General features: G+C 39.6%; 1 long non-coding RNA gene across 2 annotated transcripts in view; it reads left to right on the top strand.

Moving 5' to 3' along the window:
* The window catches only part of LOC118013449, a 65,912-nt gene extending 43,071 nt beyond the window's left edge, over nucleotides 1-22,841 (top strand). Inside the window, exon 3 of one of the 2 annotated variants that reach the window (XR_004680031.1) lies at nucleotides 21,614-22,841. This is a non-coding gene — a long non-coding RNA (uncharacterized LOC118013449). Of the gene's footprint in view, nucleotides 1-17,145; nucleotides 18,402-21,613 lie in introns of those variants that run through there. The other variant, XR_004680034.1, reaches the window with a different exon arrangement.
* The last annotated feature ends 2,572 nt before the right edge of the window (nucleotides 22,842-25,413 follow it).

Below are 25,413 nucleotides of genomic sequence, written 5' to 3'. Positions count from 1 at the left end.
CTGGACAACCTAGAAGGAATGAATAAATTCCTCGAAATATATAAACTACCAAAACTGAAACAGGAGGAAATAGAAAATTTGAACAGACTGATAATGAGCAAAGAAATTCAGTCAGTAATCTAAAATCTCCCAATAAACAAATGTTCAAGACCAGATGCCTTTACAGGTGAATTCTACCAAACATTTAAAGAATTAATACTAATTCTTAAACTATTCCAAAAGAAATACAAGAGGAAGGAAAATTTCCAAATTCATTCTATGAGGCCAGTGTTACCCTGATACCAAAACCAGATAAAGACGCCACTAAAAAAGGGAACTACAGGCCAAATCTCTGATAAACATAGATGCAAAAATCCTCAACAAAATACTAGCAAACTGAATTCAACAGTACATTAAAAAAAAAAAAAAAAAGCTTTTGCACAGCAAAGGAAACAATAAAACTAAAAGACAACCTTCAGAGAGGGAGAAGGTATTTGCAATGACATATCTGATAAAAGTTAGCATCCAAAATATATGAAGAATTTACACAACTCAACACCAAAACCCCCAAATAATCCTATTAAAAATAGGCAGAAGACATGAACAGATATTTCTCCAAAGAAGACATCCAGATGGCCATCAGACACATAAAAGGATACTCAACATCATTCATCATCAGGGAAATAAATGCAAATCAAAACTACAATGAGCTATCCCCTCACACCTGTCAGAATGGCTACAATCAGCAACACAAGGAACAACAGGTGTTGGCCAGGATGTGGAGAAAAGGAACCTTCTTGCACTGTTGGTAAAAATGCAAACTCGTGCAGCCACTGTGGAAAACAGTATGGAAGTTCCTCACAAAATTAAATATAGAACCATTCTACAATCCAGCAATCGCACTACTGGGTATTTACCTAAAAAATATAAGAACACTAATTCAAAGGGATACATGCATCCTGATGTTTATAGCAGCATTATCTACAATAACCAAGATATGGAAGCAGCCCAAGTGTCCATGGATTGAAGAAGTGAGATATATATATATATATCTAAATGTATATATAGATATATACACACATACATTGTATACATATACATATATAATGTATACAGTGTATATATACAGTGTATACATATATATGTATACATATATAATATATACATATTATATATTATATATACAGTGTATACATTATATATGTATGTATATTATATACAGTATATATAGTGTATACATTATATATGTATATATGATGTATATATTATATGTATACAACATATGTATACAATGTATATATATGTATATTTATATATATATAATGCCATTTGCAGTGACAGGGATAGAGCTAGAGAGTATAATGCTAAGTGAAATAAGTCAGTCAGAGAAAGACAAATAACATGTGATTTCACTCATATGTGGAATTTAAGAAACAAAACAAAGAAGCAAAGGGGGAAAAATAAGAGACAAGTCAAGAAACAGACTCTTAATTAGAGAGAACAAACTGATGGTTACCAGAGGAGAGATGGGTGTTGGGATGGGTGAAATAGGTGATGGGGATGAAGGAGGGCACTTGTTGTGATGCAAGCACCAGGTGATGTATGGAAGTGTTGAATCACTATACTGTACACCGGAAACTAATATAACACTGTATGTTAACTAACTGGAATTAATATAAAAGCCTAAGAAAAAAAGAGACTGGCATGGACTGGGTTAGGCAATGCTTGGAGTGGAACATAAGAAACTTCAGGCAGGAACCATCACAAGCAGGATGCTGGGCACCCCAGCTAAGGCATATACTATGTTTCTCTCACAAGAATGAATGCTCCACAGGGGCAGGGAGAAGGAAGCAAAGATAAGAGATGGGATGGTGTCCCTGGGGGGCTCAGTCGGTTAAGCAGCTGCCTTCGGCTCAGGTCATAGTCTCAGGGTCCTGGGATGGAGCCCCTCATTGGGCTCCCTGCTCAGCAGGGAGTCTGTGCCTCCCTCTCCCTCTGCCTGCCCCTTCCCTTGCTTTTGCACTTTCTCTCTCTCTCTCTCTCTCTGTCAAATAAATAAATAAAATATTTTTAAAACACATTATAAAAAAGAGATGGGGAGAGCAGAGCACAAGAAGTCTTGTGTGACATCCTGGGTAAAGCTGTGCCTGGATTTAGCTGTGCCTGAAGCCGATGCATCCTGACTTCTCAGTTTCATGAGCAATACAATTCGAGAGAGGTTTTCTACAGCTTGCATCCGAAAGGATCTTCACTAACAGTGGAGATACCCTATGCATTGAAGAGCCCATCCTCTTACGTCCTACGCTGCACTGTAGGAAAGGCCAGAGTTAGAGATGAATTTGATAGAATATATATGATTAAAATTAGTGGGAAGAAATATGATATATTTGAGAACCAGAGGAATGTCTAGTGCTTGTGATAAATCGTAGACAAATAATGCTGCTAGAGAAATAAAAGGGGTAATATCCTGAAAGAAAGATACTAAATTTGGTCCCTTCTAGGTACCTATGTGCATAAATATCACTTTGCATCAGAGCCTTTTTATCTGGAGGGGTAAGATTTATGTCCCTTTAATTTATTGGTATGAACTTCTCAGCATGGAGACCAGCATAGAGACATTGCTATGGCCAGGTGATATAAATCAATGATTCTCAACCACAGACCTGTGCTGAGGGGACTTAGAAATATTGCCTGGGATCCATGAACTGACAGGTATAGTGTCTGGCTGGAAGTAGATCTCCATAAAGCTTTGTTTCTGAATGAATGAATGAATGAATGAATGAATGAATGAATGAATGAATGAATGAGTGAGTGAATGAATGAATGAATGAGTATGCATATAAAGCATTACCAGTGAAATTACAAATGAAACATTTGGCTCATACAGATATATTCTAATGCTTTAGATGATGTAGTGATTAATAAAATAATAAAATTTCACTAAAAGGCTTTATTGATTTAATAAAAGCTCCTTTCCCCCATTAATAGATCCTAGTAGATAATATATCCTACTAGATAGTAGTATCTTTAATAGATGGCTACTAAAACACCTAATACCTAATCATTATTTTATGTTAAAAAATGCATCATTAAACTTGAAAAGGTTGGGGACCCTGTATGGATGATAAATTTCTTGAAGTCAGATATCTGCCCCCCCATACCCCTATTATAGTGCTTTGCATGTACTCAAAATTATATAATGAATAGAATACAAGGTGGATAATAATCATACTACATGAGAATACTCCTCTCACCATTTAAAATTCACGGCTTAAAACATCATTTTATTGTTAAATATAGCCTATACTGCCACAAGTGCAGATATGTACATTTTTACACTTAGGAAGTGAATGCCCTTTGGTCACTGGTGGGATAAGAAATAGAATACTGCCAAGATTCCAGCCCCTTCCCCTCAATGTGTCATATCCTGATCATAAACCCTTCCTTTTTCCTAAAAGTAACCATTATCCTAGCTTTAATGATAAAAATATCATTATTTTTAAATCTATATATGCATTCCTAAACTAAGTAGTTTAATTATGCCTACTTTTGAATTCTCTACGTAGAACATGTCATACGTATTCTTTTGTGTCTTGCTTTGTGGCTCAGTATTAAGTTTGTATGATTCATCCATGCCGTTGTGTCTAGCTGCAGTTTTTTCTTTACTCTTGTTTTTATTTTTTATTTCTTGCAGTATAATTCATATTCCATAGTGTGTCTATGTTGCAGTTTATCCAGTATACTGTAGATTCACATCTAAGCGGTTTCCAGTTTGGATTCTGTTTCCAGTTAACAGAATCATTAAGTTAATTTGAGTTTCATGGAATTACTGATATGTTTGGGTTTAAATTCACCATTTTTATTTTGTGCATCTATTTATCCACCTACCTTTTCATTTTCCTCTCCTTTATGTATTTTTTGGATTATTTTCTGTCATTTCTATTTTTTTCTACTACTAGTTTAGAATGTATACCTGCTGTTCTGTTCTTTCAGTAGTTCCCTAAATATTACAAAATCTATACTAGAATTGTAAAACTAAAATTAATCAACACTTTGCCCCCTCTTAGACAAGAGGTTCACCCTTATTCTGAAGGTATAACCCTTTGGGATTCCAACTTAATGTTGCAGCAGTGTCTTTAAGACAATTTTAGAACCTGAGAATATTTTAACCCAATTTTCTTACCCACCCAACTTATGTGCCATTCCTATCATGGGTTTTAATTCTCATTTTGTTGTTGTTAACCTAGGAATGTATTATTGTTTAGATAAACTCACTTATTATCACTTTCTTTGCTCTAAATTTCTTCTTGCTTCTCCATCTGAGATTACTTTTCTTCTGCCTGAGTACATTGTTTAAAATTGCCTTTAGTGAGGTTCTATTAATATTAACCCCCCCAAGGTTTTCTTGGGCTAAAATATTTATTTCCCCCTCATTTTTAAAAGCAAATTCTAACTAGGAATCCCAGTTAGATCTAATAATCATAGATTTGCTGTTATTTTATATATTTATGAAGTTCTATCTAGTTCTTTTCCAAATAAGAATATGTTAGATCACATTTCATAGTTTTCTTCCCTGAAGATATTTTCAAATATGTCTTTTATTTCTTTTAAAATAATTAGCATAGGGGTGTCTGGGTGGCTCTGTCAGTTAATCATCTGCCTTCGGCTCAGGTCACGATCCCAGGCTCCTGGGTCCAGCCCGCGTGGGGCTCCCTGCTGAGCCTGCTTCTCCCTCTCCTCCCTGCTCGTGTTCTCTCTTGCTATCTCTGTCTCTCTCTCAAATAAATAAATAAAATCTAAAAAATAATGATGAACATAGTTGTTTTATCATCTGTGACAATTTCAATATCTGAAATCCTTATGGGTCTGTTTCCCTTTTCTGGGTCTAACTCATGGGGCCTTGTTTCTTTCAATGCTTGATTATTTGTGACACTATGCTGGTCATTGATCTTGAAAAATTATTTGTGGGCGTTCTTTGAGACCTAGGAATGAAGGTGTCTTCTTCCAGAGAAGATATGAGTTTGCTTCTTCATAATGCCTAGGAATGTACCAGCCTGGAATTACTTTAAACCAAATTCGTGTTTGGGATATTTTGTACCACCTAGATGAAATTAATTTGGGCTGCAAAACTGTGTTAAGACCCATTAATCTCAGGGCGTCTGGGTGGCTGCCTTTGGCTAAGGTCATGATCTTTAGGTCCTGGGATTGAGCCCCGCATTGGGCTCCCGGCTCAGCGGGAAGTCTACTTCTCCCTCTGGCTCTCCCCCTGCTTGTACTCTGTCTGTCTCTCTTTCTCTTAAATGAATAAATAAAATCTTAAAAAAAAAAAAAAAAACATTAATCTGAGACTATTTCCTCCCATCCCCACCCCACATACACATTCTGATGAGCAACAAGGCAACCTACCCTTCTGTCCCCTAGGAAGAGTGATGAGAACAGATTTACTCTAGTTCACCCTTATTCTGAAGGTATAACCCTTTGGGATTCCAACTCAATGTTGCAGCAGTGTCTTTAAGATCCCATACTTTGGACAGGCTCTGGGCTTTTATTTTTCCCCCCCTTCACTTTGTGAAACATTAAAAGCAAAGTTCAAGTTTTCATGGATTGTCAAATGTCCTTAAGATAAAAATGGCTTTTATGTTTTGCAAATTTCTCTGGGTTCCTGTTTCTTAATAGATTTTGGTCTAATCATTTCATACACCTTGTTAGATCTTTAATTATTTTAAATAAGATTTAAAAACCATATCCATTTCGGGCAGTGGAGCAAGATGGCAGAGGAATAGGAGACCTGGATTTCGTCTGGTCCCAGGAATTAGCTGGATAGGGATCAAACCATTCTGAACACCTACAAACTCAACAGGAGATCGAAGAAAAGAATAGCAGCAACTCTCTGAACAGAAAAGTGACCACTTTCTGGAAGGTAGGACGTGCGGAGAAGTGAATCCGAGGCGATATTCGAGAGGATAGACGGTGGGGGAGGGGGCCTCCGTCAGCCACTTCTGGCAAGTGATAGAGCAGCGGAGCACAAAATTGGAACTTTTAGAAGTCAGCTCCACTGAGGGTCGTCGCTCCAGTGGCTAAGTGGGGGGTGGAACCCTCACAAGACAGTGTGGTCTCAGGACCCTCGGGGTCACAGAAAGACCGGGGGTGCCTGAGTGCGGCAGAGCTCCCAGGTATTGGAGCAGGGAAGCCGGCTGCAGAGATGGAGCCGAGGCATGGGCTCTCAGCTCGGGGTTGCTATAAACCATGATCCGCGGCACAGTCGGGCCATGGCTCCTCCAGCAGGGACCCAACAAGTGGCAGATCCGGGGAGACTCCCCTTCCTCCCCCGGGAGGAGTGGCGCAGGAGCACACGGCAGGGATCTGCTGGGTGTGGAGACTCCACACGGGGTCGGAGGCCAGAGATAGAAATGCTTGGTCACAGGCCGGGTGAGCATGGAGTGTGGCCAGAGACCAGGGAGATGGGAGAGATTGACTGTTTTTCTCTGGGGGCTCACTGAGGAGCAGGGCCCCGAGTTCTTGGCTCCTCTGGGGCGGAGATTGGGAGGCCGCCGTTTTCAGTGTCGTCCTCCAAAGCCGAACAGAAAGCTTGCAGGGAACAAAAGCTTCCAAGAGCAAACCTGAGTAGATTACTTAGCGGGGCAATTCCGCCTCTGGCAAAGATATTTGGGAACCACGGCAACAGGCCCCTACCCCAGAAGATCAGCAAGAATAGCCCGCCAAGACCAAGTTTACCGATCAATGAGAACGGAGAACTCCAGCGCTAGGGGAATACATAGAATTCATGGCTTTTTTACCGTGATTCTTTAGTCTTTCAAAGTTAATTTTTTTTAAAATGTCTTTCTTATTTTTAAATTTTCCTTTTCCCTTTTTCAACCAACATCTTATCAATCCCTTTTTTAAAAAAATTTTTTTATTTTTCATTTTTAGAGTCATATTCTATCCCTTCATAGTAGTTACCCTTATTTTTGCCATATATATATATAAGTTGTTCTCTCTTTAAAATTTTGAGATAGAGTTTCTTCTAACAGATCAAAATATACACTAAATCTCTAGTGTATGGCTTTGTTCTAGTCTCCTGCCTGTTCACATTCTCTCCCTTTTTTCTTCTTTTTTTTTAAATCCTCTTTCTTTTTTCAAACAATTTCTTATCTTATCAATTCCTTTTATAAAGTCTTTTATAATTTTCATCTTTACAGTAATTTTCTATCCCTTCATCATATTAACTCCTATTTTTGTACATATGTAAGTTTTTCTTTCTTTAAAATTTTGGGAGGCACTTTCTTCTAACAGACCAAAATACACCCCAAATCTAGTGTGTGGCACCGATCTATGCACCAGCCTGATCGTATTTGATCATATTCTGGTTTTTCTGTTTTGTTCTGTTTTTGTTTGTTTTTATCTTTTTCTTTTTCTTTTTTCTTTTTTTCCCTTTCTTTTCCCCTGGTTTCAGGTCTTTTCTGATTTGTTTAGAGTATATTTTCTGGGGACGTTGGTACCCTGTTAGCATTTTGTTCTCTCATTCATCTATTCTCCTTTGGACAAAATGACAAGATGGAAAAAATCACCTCAACAAAAAGAACAAGAGGCAGTACTGACTGCCAGGGACCTACTCAATACGGACATTAGTACGATGTCGGAACTAGAGTTCAGAATGATGATTTTAAAGATACTAGCTGGGCTAGAAAAAAACATGGAAGTTATTAGAGAAACCCTTTCTGGAGAAATAAAAGAACTAAAATCTAACCAAGTCTAAATAAAAAAGGCTTTTAATGAGGTGCAATCAAAAATGGGGGCTCTAACTGCTAGGATAAATGAGGCAGAAGAGGGAATTAGTGATATAGAAGACCAAATGATGGAAAATAAAGAAGCTGAGAAAAAGAGAGCTAAACAACTACTGGATCACGAGGGCAGAATTCGAGAGATAAGCGATACCATAAGACGAAACAACATTAGAATAATTGGGATCCCAGAAGAAGAAGAAAGAGAGAGAGGGGCAGAAGGAATAATGGAGCAAATTATAGCAGAGAACTTCCCTAATTTGGGGAAGGAAACAGGCATCAAAATCCAGGAGGCACAGAGAACCCCTCTCAAAATCAATAAAAATAGGCCAACAACCCGACATCTAATAGGAAAACTTACGAGTCTCATAGACAAAGAGAAAATCCTGAAACCAGCTCAGGAGAAGAGATCTGTAACCTACAATGGTAGAAACATTAAATTGGCAACAGACCTATCCACAGAGAGCTGGCAGGCCAGAAAGGACTGGCAGGATATATTCAGAGCACTAAATGAGAAAAACATGCAGCCAAGAATACTCTATCCAGCTAGGCTGTCATTGAAAATTGAAGGAGAGATAAAAAGCTTCCAGGACAAACAAAAACTAAAGGAATTTGCAAACACAAAACCAGCCCTACAGGAAATCTTGAAAGGGGTCCTCTAAGCAAAGAGAGAGCCTAAAAGCAACATAGACCAGAAAGGAACACAGACAATATACGGTAACAGTCACCTTACAGGCAATACAATGGCACTAAATTCCTATCTTTCAATAGTTACCCTGAATGTAAATGGGCTAAATGCCCCAATCAAAAGACACAGGCTATCAGGTTGGATAAAAAGACAAGACCCATCGATATGCTGTCTGCAAGAGACTCATTTTAGACCCAAAGACACCCCCAGATTGAAAGTGAAGGGGTGGAAAACCATTTACCATGCTAATGGACACCAAAAGAAAATTGGGGTGGCAATCCTTCTATCAGACAAATTAGATTTTAAACCAAAGACTGTAATAAGAGATGAGGAAGGACACTATATCCTACTTAAAGGGTCTATCCAACAAGAAGATCTAACAATTGTAAATATCTATGCCCCTAACATGGGAGCAGCCAATTATATAAGGCAATTAATAACAAAAGCAAAGAAATACATTGACAACAATACAATAATAGTGGGGGACTTTAACACCCCCCTCACTGAAACGGACAGATCATCTAAGCAAAAGATCAACAAGGAAATAAAGACTTTAAATGACACACTGGACCAAATGGACTTCACAGATCCATTCAGAACACTCCATCCCAAAGCAACAGAATACACATTCTTCTCTAGTGCCGATGGAACATTCTCCAGAATAGATCACATCCTAGGTCATAAATCAGGTCTCAACTGGTACCAAAGATTGGGATCATTCCCTGAATATTTTCAGACTGCAATGCTTTGAAACTAGAACTCAATCACAAGAGAAAAGTTAGAAAGAATTCAAATACATGGAGGCTAAAGAGCATCCTACTAAAGAATGAATGGGTCAACCAGGAAATTAAAGAAGAATTTAAAAAATTCATGGAAACAAATGAAAATGAAGACACAGCTGTTCAAAATCTTTGGGATACAGCAAAGTCAGTCCTAAGAGGAAAGTATATAGCAATACAAGCCTTTCTCAAGAAACAAGAAAGGTCTCAAATACACAACCTAACCCTACCCCTAAAGGAGCTGGAGAGAGAACAGCAAATAAAGCCTAAACCCAGCAGGAGAAGAGAAACAATAAAGATCAGAGCAGAAATCAATGAAATAGAAACTAAAAGAACAGTAGAACAGATCAACGAAACTAGGAGCTGGTTCTTTGAAAGAATTAACAAGATTGATAAACCCCTGGTCAGACTTATCAAAAAGAAAAGAGAAATGACTAAAATCAACAAAATCATGAATGAAAGAGGAGAGATCACAACCAACACCAAAGAAATACAATTATAAGAACATATTATGAGCAACACTATGCCAGCAAATTAGATAATCTGGAAGAAATGGGTGCATTCCTAGATATGTATCAACTACCAAAACTGAACCAGGAAGAAATAGAAAACCTGAACAGACCTATAACCACTAAGGAAATTGAAGCAGTAATCAGAAATCTCCCAATGAACAAAAGCCCAGGGCCAGATGGCTTCCCAGGGGAATTCTACCAAACATTTAAAGAAGAATTAATACCTATTCTTCTGAAACTGTTCCAAAAAATAGAAATGGAAGGAAAACTCCCAAACTCGTTATATGAGGCCACCATTACCTTGATCCCCAAACCAGACAAAGACCCCATCAAAAAGGAGAATTACAAATATCCTTGATGAACATGGATGCAAAAATTCTCACCAAAATACTAGCCAATAGGATCCAACAGTACATTAAAAGGATTATTCACCATGACCAAGTGGGATTTATCCCTGGGCTGCAAGGTTGGTTCAACATCCACAAATCAATCAATGTGATACAATACATTAATAAAAGAAAGAACAAGAACCATATGATCCTCTCAATAGATGCAAAAAAAAAACATTTGACAAAGTACAGCATCCTTTTTTGATCAAAACTCTTCAGAGTATAGGCATAGAGGGTACATACTTCAATATCATAAAAGCCATCTATGAAAAACCCACAGCAAATATCATTCTTAATGGGGAAAAACTGAGAACTTTCCTCCTAAGGTCAGGAACACAGCAGGGATGTCCACTATCACCACTGCTATTCAACATAGTATTAGAAGTCCCAGCCACAGCAATCTGACAACAAAAAGAAATCAAAGGCATCCAAATTGGCAAAGAAGAAGTCAAACTCTCACTCTTTGCAGATGATATGATACTTTATGTGGAAAACCCAAAAGACTGCACCCCAAAACTGCTAGAACTCATACAGGAATTCAGTCAAGTGGCAGGATATAAAATCAATGCACAGAAATCAGTGGCATTCCTATACACCAGGAACAAGACAGAAGAAAGAGAAATTAAGGAGTCGATCCCATTTACAATAGCACCCAAAACCATAAGATACCTAGGAATAAATCTAACCAAAGAGGCAAAGAATCTGTACTCAGAAAACTATAAAATACTCATGAAAGAAATTGAGGAAGACACAAAGAAATGGAAAAACGTTCCATGCTCATGGATTGGAAGAACAAATATTGTGAAGATGTCAATGCTACCAGAGCAATCTACACATTTAATGCAATCCCCATCAAAATACCATCCACTTTTCTCAAAGAAATGGAACAAATAATCCTCAAATTTGTATGGAACCAGAAAAGACCCCGAATAGCCAGAGGAATGTTGAAAAAGAAAAGCAAAGCTGGCGGCATCACAATTCCGGACTTCCAGCTCTATTACAAAGCTGTCATCATCAAGACAGTATGGTACTGGCACAAAAACAGACACATAGATCAATGGAACAGAATAGAGAGCCCAGAAATGGACCCTCAACTCTATGGTCAACTCATCTTCGACAAAGCAGGAAGGAATGTCCAATGACAAAAAGACAATCTCTTCAACACATGGTGTTGGGAAAATTGGACAGTCACATGCAGAAGAATGAAACTGGACCATTTCCTTAAACCACACACAAAAATAGACTCAAAATGGTTGAAAGACCTAAATGTGAGACAGGGGTCCATCAAAATCCTAGAGGAGAACACAGGCAGCAACCTCTTTGACCTCAGCCGCAGCAACTTCTTCCTAGAAATATTGCCAAAGACAAGGGAAGCAAGGGCAAAAATGAACTATTGGGACTTCATCAAGATAAAAAGCTCTTGCACATCGAAGGAAATAGTCAACAAAACCAAGACAACTAACAGAATGGGAGAAGATATTTGCACATGACATATCAGATAAAGGGCTAGTGTCCAAAATCTATAAAGAACTTATCAAACTCAACACCCAAAGAACAAATGATCCAATCAAGAGATGGGCAGAAGACATGAACAGACATTTTTCCAAAGAAGACATCCAAATGGCCAACAGACATATGAAAAAGTGCTCAACATCACTCAGCATCAGGGAAATCCAAATCAAAACCTCAATGAGATACCACCTCGCACCAGTCAGAATGGCTAAAATTAACAAGTCAGGAAACGACAGATGTTGGCGGGGATGCGGAGAAAGGGGAACCCTCCTACACTGTTGGTGGGAATGCAAGCTGGTGCAGCCACTCTGGAAAACAGTATGGAGGTTCCTCAAAAAGTTGAAAATAGAGCTACCATATGATCCAGCAATTGCACTACTGGGTATTTACCTCAAAGATACAAATGTAGGGATCTGAAGGGGTGCATGCACCCTGATGTTTATAGCAGCAATGTCCACAATAGCCAAACTGTGGAAAGAGCCAAGATGTCCATCGACAGATGAATGGATAAAGAAGGTGTGATATATATATATATATATGTATATACACAATGGAATATTATGCAGCCATCAAAAAGAATGAAATCTTGCCATTTGCAACTATGTGGATGGAACTGGAGGGTATTATGCTGAGCGAAGTCAGTTAGTCAGAGAAAGACATGTATCATATGACCTCACTGATAGGAGGAATTCTTAATCTCAGGAAACAAACTGAGGGTTGCTGGAGTGGTGGGGGGTGGGAAGGATAGGGTGGCTGGATGATAGACATTGGGGAGGGTATGTGCTATGGTGAGCGCTGTGAAGTGGGCAAGACTGTTGAATCATAGATCTGTACCTCGGAAACAAATAATACATTATATGTTAAAAAAAAAAAAAAGAAGATGAAGAAGAAGATAGCAGGAGGGGAAGAATGAAGCGGGGAGAAATCGGAGGGGGAGATGAACCATGATAGACTATGGACTCTGAGAAACAAACTGAGGGTTCTAGAGGGGAGGGGGGTGGGAGGATGGGTTAACCTGGTGATGGGTATTAAAGAGGGCACGCTCTGCATGGAGCACTGGGTGTTATATGCAAACAATGAATCATGGAACACTACATCAAAAACTAATAATGTAATGTATGGTAATTAACATAACATAATAAAAAATAAATAGACGTAAAAAAAAAATCCATTTCTAGTAGTTTCCAGTAGGAAGGTTGGTGTGAATAACCTATCCAGTGTAAGAGATTTATAAAATCACCACAAATTTCTTTCATCCATATGTAAGCCCCTTTGCAATGTGTCTTTGTCAATTTTCCCATCAGGAGGTAGAGTTTGTATTTCCACTGCTTGAATCTAGGCTTGGCTGTGTGCCTTGCTCTGGCCAACAGAATATAAACAAATGGAATGCAAGTAGAGATTTTAAAAAGACTTGCCCTCTCTTGGTGCTCTTGGGAACTTTATAATTATCATCATATGAATGAACCTAAGCTAATTTACTGGATATTGAATTACTTCCATCAACCCTACTAACAGATAGTCATCATCAGATGTACAGGTGATCCCAGCTGCGTGAGTGAGCCCAGCCTCTGCCATGTGGACAAAAGACAAGTTATCTCATCTGAGCCCAGTACAAACTGCTGACCCACAGAACTGACAGCAAATAAATGTTTTAAGTTGCTTAGCTTAAGATGACTTGCTATGGAGAAAAAACTAACCAATATACCCTCCCGTGCATGAAAGAGATGTCCCTAATTATAATTTTTAAAAAATGTTTAATAGGTGGGGTGCCTGGGTGGCTCAGTTGGTTGGACATCTGCCTTCGGTTCAGGTCATGATCCCAGGGTCCTGGGATCGAGCCCCACTTCGGGCTCCCTGCTCAGTGGGGAGCCTGCTTCTCCCTCTCCCTCTGCCCCTCCCCCTGCTTGTGCACGCTCTCTCTCTCTCTGGCAAGTAAATAAATAAAATCTTTATTAAAAATGTTTAATAGATAATACATGATCACTAAAGAAAATTTGGATATATGAAAAGAAGAAAATTTTAAGAACACCTAAAATCCTACTACCCAGAAATAACAATGTTGATGTTTTAATTTGTCTGTCTGAATATGTGTGTTGTGGGGATGGGCTGGCAAGTTATGGTCTGCATAAAATGACAATACACAACTATGTATACACACACCAAAATACAACACACACTTACACATACGCAGTACAATCTTTGGCAGAGACACATGAATAAAATTCATTGTATATATTTATATTCATTATAAAATATGCTTGTAATATGCTCTTTATTGTTCAATCACATAAAGGTACCTTTATATGGGTACAATTTAGTTAATATAAACACTGTTAGTATCCTTTCTTCAAAGGAATTAAATAGGGAATGGCAGAAACAGCAAGCTGGAGTTAGAACAGAGCAAGTGAGTATCTCAGAAGGGCAATTGATTGATGAGGTTAGTAGGAAAAACAAGGATAGTTTCTTGCCTGTAAAAAATTCTGAATTTTTTATTCCGACCATACTTATATTTTATCTGTCCCCTCCCCCTCCAAATATGACATTTGTTTTTGTCTGTTCTACAGAGCACTTCCTACTATAGTTACAAAATTAAGGCTGATTAACCCCTGTCGTTAGTTCTGAAGTAGCCACTGGGAGGCCTTAGATTCCCTTCCTTTACCCTTGTACTCAGGGCTTTGGTGGCTCAACTGTACCTGGGATGTGGGGACCATTTCACAGCTGCTGTCTAAAGACTTAGGGGCTAAGTCTGCTTCCTTCCTTCCCATCAGTGTAGCAGGATACCTTCAGTGTGGGTGATTTTAAGCTGTCTAGGTTCTTGGGAAGAAGATCCCCAAGGTCTAAGTTCTTGGGAAGTCTCCAGCATGCTTAACTTGAGACTAAAACACAAATTTGCCTTTCTGGAACTTTCCTTTATGGAGGAAAGGGTACCTACCCAACATTTTTCTGATCCTAATGTAGGCAGGAAATCTCAATGAAATGAATCAGTGAGCCATGAGCCTCTGGGTTAGCTTTCCCTCTAACAGCAGCATCTACACAACATCAAAACACTGTTACAGCAAGATGTGGCCTATGTGGTGTTAAGCAGTCGTTCTGAATCAGCTAAAAATGGTGGTTTTTGCATGAGGTAGACAAAACCTGTGTTTGTAAAAATTCCCTCCCTTGATATATTCCTAGAAATCTTTTGGCATCCATGACCTCAACATTAGTGTTCAGTCCACCGATGGAAGTCAATGTCCTTAAGGAATACTTTTGAGTGACCTAGCTTTGGAAAAAATGAAAAGAGAGCTTTTGAGCCTCATTTTCCTTAAGTCTATGAAGAAAACTACTGACCTCTGACTGAGGAAACTATTCTCAATGTGCCATCTCTGAATAACAAAGGTGCAGATTTTATATCTACAATTTGATACTTACATCTAACCTGACATTACAGTGAGGCTTATTTTATGTGTGACCCTTTAAATAGTCTATGCTGATCACAACATCAGCCTCTTCAAGTGGCCTTAATGGAGGAAGCCAGTCAAGGATTTTGTGGCCAGTCAAAAAGGTCCACAACTTGAGCTATGAAAATAGTTCCAGAGTTAAACATACCAACTATATCCCTCCCTCACCCCCACAACCTTTCCTGCTTCCCATGATATTTTTAAAAATATTTATTTATTTATTTATTTATTTATTTATTTATTTATAGATAGAGGGAGAGAGAGAATAGGGGGAGGGAGAGAGGGAGAGAGTCTTAAGCAGACTCTGCACTGAATGTGGAGCCTGACGTGGGCCTCGATCTCACGACCCTGAGATCATGACTGGAGCCGTAACCAAGAGTCGGAGGCTTAACCCACTGAGCCACCCGGGCACCCGCCCTCTCACAACATTTTTAAAATGGGATGTTTCTAATAAAATATCTAGATTTCAAATATTTCCCTTATAAAACCAGAAGCTCTGCCAATGCAGGGCCTGACTTCCCATCTGGCAACTGACTGGTGTGGAGAGGTTATATCCTCCTTAGAGGGGGCACACACTCTACAGTTAGCCTGAGCCCCAGCACGCTCTATTGCCTCACTCACTCAGAAGCTTGGTATACTGTTTTACTCAACTGCTTCCCTCCTCTGTTTACCTACTGAGCTCCACATTCCTCTTACGTTGCATCTCCTGGTCTAAATGTTTAATTAGTAAATTAGTAAATGGAACTGTGGCCAGCCATTTGACATCCTCAGTCCCTCATTCTTCAGACTGCATCTAGACCTTTCTTTTCATCTTATCTTCCCCTTCATTTTCCTCTCTTACAGCTAAAATTCAGAGTTCCTTTTACCCAGATCTCAGTGACATGAAAATTTTGGCTGTTGGGAAACCCATATACTATGGTTTACACTGAAACCTGTGTCTTCTAGAAATAGCACCATTGTCTTCTTATGAATTTCAGGGATTTACACTATTCTTTGCACAGGCCAAGAGAGCTATGTGAGTCTGGAAGGTACCTTCCTGAAATAAAGGAAACTGAGAGAGTAATTTTTTTTTTTTTTTTACCTTTGGTGTTTATTTCATGTGATTTTTATTTAGAACATTATCATTCCAGGTAATTCTGTTAAAAGAAACCTGACTGTGACTTCCTGCTTATTCCTTGACCATTATGAATCAGAAGAGTGGGGTTCAGCTTTGTAAATGTTACTATTTTAGAATTGAGAAAATATCTCTTAAGCCTCCATCTGGATCTCTGTATTGTTGGGTGAGGCAACCCAATCATCATAAAACAGTCCTCTGACCTCTGGCTTTGAAATTGTGTATGCAATGCTGGGGAACAAAGAGCTCTTTTTCATCTGCATTTATATATTCAATTTGAATCACATTATTAAGAGACTATTTTAAGTACATGATTTGGTTGATGTATTATTTTGTAGTTAATTCAAGTTGCTTCATCTGTTCATGTTTTATCTCCCTCACGTGGCTAGTGGTTACTTAGTGCAGTTCTAGACCATTGATTTTGCTTAGGTCTGTGTAAAAGATCGAAAGTGAAAGAAACTTGAGGGAAGGTCACTCGTAGGAGACTACTGCAATAGTCTAGGTTTGCAGAATCACAACAACGTTGGCCAAGCTTAAAGCAGTAGGAATGGAAAGAAAGGCATACATTCATTACCTGATTAAAGGGCAATCAATTAGAAAAATCCTCAAGAGTATAATGCTAAGTGAAGGAAACCAGCCAGAGAAAGACAAATATCATATGATTTCACTCATATGTGGAATATAAGAAACAAAACAAATGAGCATAGGGGAAAAAAAAAGAAAGAGAAAGAGAGAGGCAAGAAACAGACTCTTAACTGTAGAGAAGAAACTGATGGTTACCAGAGGGGAGGTGGGTGGGAGGGATGGGTGAAGTAGGTGACAGGGATGAAGGAGTGCACCTGTTGTGATGAGCACTGGGTGATATATGGAAGTGTTGAATCACTAAATTGTACACCTGAAACTAATATAACACTGTATGTTAACTCTACTGGAATTAAAATGAAAAATAAGAAAAGAAAAATCCTTGAGGAAGGAAGCCGAGAGGAATTTCTTCGAGCATTGAAAGAGCTTCAGCAAAAGGTCGTTTTCTAGAATTCTAGTTTCATGGACTGTTAAAAGAAGAAAAGTTGGAAAATACTAACTCTGGGAAACAATTTATTGTGCTTCATTCATCTCAGAGATTTTAATATGTTAATGTGCTTTGTGAACCTGCAAGAGTGTGATAAATTGGGTCACATGCACCAAATTTCTTTGACTATGGAATTCTTTTGGGAAGACCTCTCATAGTATTAGCATTCTGTGGAACACATTTTGAGATAAAAGAAGACAACCAAGACACCGAGGACTTGCTAATGAAGTGCTGGCCTGGATTCAAAGGAGAGAATCTTCAGATAGTGCTGATGTCACTTCAGAGGAGGTACTTTCAGTATTGTAGGGTGCCCTGAGACAACCCCCAAATGTTCCTTTCAAAGTCAAGGAACTCACTTTGCCAGCTTTGAGGAGTGTTGCCAGCAAACAGTTTACAGGGAGGCCCTATCCAGAAATTGCCCTCAGATCAGGGTAGTTGCCTTGCCCAAATATATAGTCCCTCCCCAGGGGCAGCCTGCGTCCAGTGATAGTTGATATGAAGGTACAAAGGCTCAACTCCTTGCTTTGATTCACATTATCTCTGATGGGTCATTCCAGTTCAGAGCTCCTCCCGGGGTTGACTGAGATCTCTGTTATAATGCATTGCCATTCAGTTTCTCCCTAAGTCTTATCAGAGCCAACTTTCAGTCAGGAAACCCATTGGTGAAAGGAGAGGCCAAGTCCCCATAAGGAAGAAATTGGCAACATTATGGGAAGGATATGGGAGCAGGGATTCTCCCAGTTTTTCCCCAAAGGGATCTACAACCATATACTGAAAGGAGAATATCCAGACATTTCAAGGACTATGGGACACTGAGTCCAAGTTGACATTGATCCCCCATATGATCAACTGAAGTCTCTGTTGTAACTATGTCATAATGGCCGCTTTATGAAAGTGAGGTTTTATGGGGGTCAAGTAATAAATGGAGTCATGATCTAGGTTCACTGTGTGTTCATTGTGTGTTCACTGTGTGTTCACTGGCTCCATGGTCCCACCCAGTAATCCAAAAATCAATTCTCCAGTACCCACATTATAATTTTCATGGACATCCTGGTAATTGGCTGAACCTTCATATTTATTCTTTTGCCTGTGGGGTAACAGCTATTATAGTGGGAAAAGCCAAATGGTAGCCTCTGAAACTTCCATTCTTCCCAGACAAGACTATAAAATCAAAAGAATATCATTTCATGGGGGGAAAGGCAGAGATTAGCACTATCCTTAAAGACCTACAGGATACAGGGTGGTAGCCCCTATCATATCCCTATTCATTTAATTCACTAGTCAGGTCCCTTGAAAAACCAAACAGATCCTAGAAGATGGAAGTGGACTCTTACAAACTCAACAAAGTAATAGTCCCAGTTTTAGCTGCTGTGTTAGTTGTAGTATCTGTGCTAAAGCTGATTAATACAGTCTCTGGTACATGGTAAGTAGATATTGATCTGGTGAGTGTTTTCTTTTCCACCTCCATCATGAAAGACAATCAGTTGAAATTCAAGTGGGATAGATAAAAGTATACATTTACAGTCTTGCCACAGGGATATGTCAGCCCTACCATCTTCTGTCATAATATAGTCTGAATGGATCAAGACAATCTAAACATTCCATAGTTCATCGTATTACTTTACCACATCTATGATATTGTGTTTATTGAACCAGATAAGCAAGGAGTGGTACATCAGAAACTTTGGAAGACTTGGAAAGACATATTTTCACCAGGGAGTAGAGATGAACTCTTCAAAGATTCAAAGACTCATATGAGTAAGGTTTTTAGGAGTCCAGTGGGGTGGGCCATGATGGCACATCCCCTCCAAGGTGAAGCACAAAGTATTACTTGTGCCTCCCACCATTACAAAAGAAGCACAATATCCAGAAGGCCTCCTCAGATTCTGAAGGCAACAACTTCCAAACCTGACACTATTACTCCAGCCTATTCATCAACTGACATGGAAGACAGCCAACTTTGTGTGGGACTAGAGTGGGAAATGGCTTTGCAGCAGTTCATTGTGTGAAACAAGCAGCCCCACAGCTTGAGCCACACAACATGATAGATCTTATGGTATTTGATGTATCTGGTCATAGAGAGGCCATGTGAAGTTCATGACAAACCTCAGTAGGAAAATCACAACAATGAGCACCAGGGTTCTGGAGCAAGGCATGCCATCCTCAGCAGAGAACGATACATGATTCAGAAAAGAGCCACCATAAAGCCTAAGATGTAAGTGATGATGTGACCAAAACTGCCTATCACAGGGGCGCCTGGGTGGCTCAGTTGGTTAAGCAACTGCCTTCGGCTCAGGTCATGATCCTGGAGTCCCGGGATCAAGTCCCGCATCGGGGTCCCTGCTCAGCGAGGAGCCTGCTTCTCCCTCTGGCCCTCCCCCCTCTCATGTACTCTCTCTCATTCTCGCTCTCTCAAGTGAATAAATAAATCTAAAAAAAAAAAAAAAAAACTGCCTATCACAAGCAGGATTCCACCAGTCTTGCCAAGTCATGAAGTCTGGCAGCTCCAGAAGCAATTCTCCAAAAGACGGAAGCAGTACATCTGGGACCAGCATGATCAGAGCCAAAGGGTGCAAGTAAACTGAAGAATCAGGTCATTCAGACTCCCATGTCATCCACCACTATTGCACTGCTGCCGCTCCTTTAGCTCACACCAGGGTGGGTCTATTATGACCTGTGGATGAAAGAATAAATAGGATGAGCTTGGTTCATAGGTGAGCAAGCCCAATATATGGGTGAAGCTGAAATTAGACTGTTACTGCACTGCAGCCCCAATCAAGAATGGCCATAAAAGATAGCAGTGAAGGGAAATCCTCCCAAAGAGCAAAGTTTCAGAAAGTGTACATGGTCATTCACTTAGTATAGATAGAGAAGTGTCTTATCCTGATATTAAATGTGTGTGTGTGTGTGTGCATTCTCATGGGTTATGGCAAATGTCTCAATTGGTTGGTGAGAGACACAGGAAAGAGGGAAATTAGAAGGTCACAGTCCAGAAGAAGTGGGAAAGAAGCATGTATATACCTTAGGGAGTGGGCACAAAGTGTGAAGATCATTGTATGATGTGTTAATTCACACTGGAGAGCATTCACCATGGAAAAGGCACTAAACCACCAAGTGGGCAGAATGACTTGGCCATTGCTGTACTGGCACATGGGCACATGACCAGAGAAGCTATGCTTTCAAGGAATAAAGCTATGCATGGGCCCCAGAACACGGGGTCCCACTCTCCAAGGCCAATACAGGTACTGTTGCTGTGAAATGTCTAACCTGCCAGCAACAGAGGCTAGGCTTGAGCTCTCAATATTATATCATTCTTAAATGAGTCTAACCTTCCATTTGATGGCAAAATAATTACACAGGACCTCTTTGATCCTGGCACTTCATCTTGACTATAATTTACATATATTCTGGCTATGGGTTTTTCTTTCCTGCCCATATGACTTCATCCAGCACTATAGAGGGCTCATGGAATAACTGATCTGTTGGCATGGGATCACACATAACATTGCAATTGGCCAAGGGACTCACTTACAGCAAAAGGGTTCATACCATGGGAGCCATTGACCCTATGTTATATTGCACCACCAAGAAGATGTTAGCCTGATAGAGCAATGGAACCACTCTTTTAAGACATAATTAAGGCACCAGATTGGAGATGATGCTTTATGAATATGGGACACATCCTTTAGGACCCAATATATACCCTAAACCAATGATCATTATAAGGTATTGTGTCCCCAGTATGTAGGCTACATGGGTCCAGGAACTAAGGAGTGAAAGTACTAGTCTCACTTATCATCACCTTCCATAAACTGTTTGAAAAATTTATGCTTCTATCTACATAACCCTAGGCTCTGCAGATCTAGAACTTCTGATTCCAGATGTAGAATGTTTCCATTAAGGGATGATTAAGGGTCCCATTGAACTTTAAGCTATGGCTGTCATCTAATCTCTTTGGGCTTTTGCCAAGGCCAGTAGGCAAGGAAAGGAGTCACCAGCCTGCCAAGGGTAATTGACCCTTATCGTTAGGAGACAGGATTGTTGTTATACAACAGGAGCAAGAAAGAATATGTTCAGCACCCAGGTGAACCACTATAGTGTCTCTTGTTATTCTCTTGTTTATTTCTAACAGTGGCCATGATCTAAGAATTGCATGTTGACGAGGTGGTTCAGACCCCCCAGGAATGAGAGTCTGAATCACTCTACTAGGTCATCCACCTAGACCAGCAGAGGTACTAGGTAAGGTGTGGGGAATTTAGAATGAGCAGTAGAGGAGGATTACTTGCAGCCTTGTGACCATTTGTAGCTGCAGGGGCTTAGAGTTTAGCCTACTAACTTTCGTCTTGTCAGTTTCCCCAAGAAAAGAGATCAACAAGAATCCTCAAGTTGTTGTTCCAAGATGGGGTGAGTTTATAAGAGCAAGTGGATTCATGAAGCACAAGAGACAGACTTGTGTGGATGCTCTGATATGCTACCCAGATCCCCTCTACAGGACTGAGCTGTCATCCCCCCGAGTGGCCAGGAGGCCTTTCCCAGGAATCACCTTTGGTCAAAGGGAGCTGCCTCACTCAAGATCATGCCCTCTTCCTGTGGGCAACCAGGATCCTGGTCTATATGGGGAACAAAGGCCTTAGGCCCCTTGCTCAAACAGGACATCTCTGAAAAGTCATCTCAGCATGAAGAACTTCCCAGAGAATCAACTGAAGGCTCTGTTACAACTGTATTACGGTTCAACCTCTCCTTTTGTTTGATCCAGCTTTTCTCATTGCCTGACAGCTATTGTAACTGAGAGTCCTCCCCATAAACCACACGCCAATAAATCTTAGAGTCTCTTTTCAGGGGAGCCCATCTCATGACATGTGAAATTTAAGGGTTCTCTCTATAGCTTAGGCAGCCTGATGTAAATCAAATGTCTGCTCACAGTCTGATGATTATGTTACACTAAATCAAGCTGGGTTTAATGGACACTCTATGTCCCTATCAATTTCCTGCGGATGTGGTTGGAACCCTGAGATTTCTCTTCAATGTGGCAGAATAGCTGTGTGTTTCAAAGGCTAAGGGAGTGTGGTGTGACAGGAAGGGGTTTTGGCCAAATGTTAGAGAGATCATGGTCCTGAGGCTGTGGTCTGAGAAAAATGATTGTTTATTGAGTATCAGGGAACTTCTATTAGCTGGCACTCAACTGAGAATGGGAAGGGTGTGTTGGGTTCCTAGGGAAGAAGTATGTCAGCAGAGAAGCAAGTACAAAAATGCCAAAGATAACCTTTTGTTTCTCCAAATGGAATATAGGGTTTTTGAGAAAAACCTCTAAGTCCTATATTTTATATTCTTGTGATAATTATGTTAGTTTACTACTTTTACACCAGACTTGGCTGAAATTATACATTTTGATGACCTTCAACATACACAAGTCCAACCCAAACTTAAAAATCCCCATGATTCAGTAATTCTATCTTTGGTAGACATCCCCAAAGAAACTCTTGTACATTTGAAAGAATGTTTACAGAATCATTGTTCTCTGTATCAAAACTCTGAAGCAGCCCAAATATTCATTAAAAGAAAAATGGATGTATATTTATATGATGAAATATTGTCATATTCAGCAACAGAATACAACAGTTGAAATGAACTACAGTGAAATGCAAAAATATGGATGAATTTCACAACAGAACATTCAATGAAAAAAGGAAGAGCCACAGGATTACATAGGGTATGATCCCATTTTTATAACAGTATAGGAACGTCTAAAAATTTTTTTGTAAAGGTGTTTTACAAGAATACATATAGATGTAATAAAACATGAAATGCAGGCTGATGGTTTCATAGGATAAGGGAATGTCAAGAGATGCTTGATTAGATGTAGGTATTGTCATGGACCTGGCTTTTATGCTGGTGGTGAGTAGGTCTATGATGTTTATTACATTATTAAGTACTTTGGGATCTATATGTAGATCACTGATGTGAGTGTATCATGAACCAAAGATTATGATTAATACAATTCCAGTCCTGAAAGGGGAACAAAAATAAACCCAAAAGATGACCATCCACATCTGATTTTCACCTGCAAAGTTACTCAGGTTTTTGGTATTTCCCAATTATATACCCAGAGTAAGTACTCTAGGTTGGCTCATTGGCCCCCATTCTGGACCCTTTTTAGCATACAGAGGCCAGAAAGCTAAAAACTACAGTTCTCAGACTTCCTTGCAGGTAGAGCTTCACAAATCAAGTGTAGTCAAATGAGACTTTGATTTAGAACTAAAGCCACATGGGAAGAGAGACAAGATGTCACACAGCTTGGTTGGTGTGGGGACTGTCGTTGGCAGAGAGGCAGTGTATCCAGGAGCAGCTAGCTGGGATATTAGCTTCCTGAATCTACAGCCTCTTGACCACTGCAGAAGCAACTGCTCCCCTGACCCAGATCCACCGTTGTTTTGGGAGTCGTTCTTGCAAGTTCAGTCTAGGAGGTGATTCTTCGCTTCCCAATGGCACAATAAACCATAAAATAGCCTTTAATAAATCCCTTTCTCTTAAACTTACTGAATAGATTCTGTTCTTCAAAGATAGCAGGAGGGGAAGAATGAAGGGGGGGAATCGGAGGGGGAGACAAACCATGAGAGACTGGACTCTGAAAAACAAACTGAGGGTTCTAGAGGGGAGGGGGGTAGGAGGATGGGTTAGCCTGGTGATGGGTATTAAAGAGGGCACATTCTGCATGGAGCACTGGGTGTTATATGCAAACAATGAATCATGGAACACTACATCAAAAACTAATGCTGTAATGTATAGTGATTAACATAACATAAAAAAAAGAATGGCAAAAAAAAAATAAAATAGTGATGAGATATGAATATGAAAAAAAAAGATTCTGTTCTTCAAAAACTTAATCCTGGCTGATACAGTACCCATGACAGATTTTTTTCCTATTTCTCTATTAGTAAGATAATATTAAAAGAAAAACAACTGTCATTGATCAGTCTTTTTTTACTCAAAGCTTTCTTCTTATCAAAAAGGACCTAATCTTTCCTGTTCTTCAATTTAAATAGGAGTGACACATATAAATGGGAAATATGACAGATAAAAGTTTTCTCAGGGTTCATCTCATTTGAGATAGACAATATATGTCTTAGTCATACCAAATTGCTATGCAACAATCATACTTCTTTATAGTGAAACAATGTGGTGCTTATTGAGTATTAAAATTCTGCAAATGTAGAAAGGTGTGTGACACTGTAATAATTAAATAAAATTCAACTTGCTATTAAAGTCACATCTACTCAGATGTTCCTAATACAGAATCATTAATGAAGAAGGCTTATTACAATCCCAAAGTGACAGGAAGTGTATGTGATGTGGGTACTTACTCAGATAGGTCACTTATCCAGCAAAAAAGAGACTCAGTGGGGTATCGTTCATCTTCAGAGAATGGCTTAATCTCAAGGCAGGAGTCCTGCCTGATTATGCAATGTGGCTCTTCAATGAGACATGCCTAGATTGGACAGCCTCTGCAAATGACATTTCCTGGGGAGGACCCTTCTGTTTCCCATGTGTTGAATATGTGGCAAAATGACAATCAAGGACATGAAAAATTACAATGATGTAATTAGAGTTAGACCACTACTTACTGCTAGGCTCATCTTCCTGTGATTGTTTTCCGCCATGAGTGTAATTGAGCCATATTAAAACTATATAGTAGAAGACATTTCATTAGCTGCCCAACGGAGCTTCCAGAAGGGCTAGCCATACCTCCCATGGGTACTGAGGGGCATGCAGGAGTGTGTGTGTGTGTGTGTGTGTGTGTGTGTGTGTGGTGGGGGGAACGAGAGGGGAAGGATTAGTTACAGCTAATTTCATCTGTGTTGAACACCTGACTAGAGGAAGCTCCAGCAGAGAATTTGAATTCCGATCCACAAAAAACCAAAATCAGTGGTAAATCTGATGCTTAGTTGGGGCTAGAGACTATTGGGTCATGAGATAAGTAAATGAAGTTCATGGGTAGAAAGAGCCAGAGTGAAGCCAACAGAAAGATGCACAGACATGAAGAGGCTCCATAGCCTCAATTCCTGTTCTCCTAAGAGAATATAATCTATTCTCAACAATGCCTCAAAACCTGCATAAACACACATCAAGGCAATCCTCACAAGGCATCTGAT

The sequence above is a fragment of the Mirounga leonina genome, unplaced genomic scaffold, assembly GCF_011800145.1.
Source record: "Mirounga leonina isolate KUSES-001 unplaced genomic scaffold, KU_Mleo_1.0 Mir_153, whole genome shotgun sequence".
NCBI classification, from domain to species: Eukaryota; Metazoa; Chordata; class Mammalia; order Carnivora; family Phocidae; genus Mirounga; species Mirounga leonina.
This window is presented reverse-complemented; position numbering and strand designations above follow the sequence as displayed.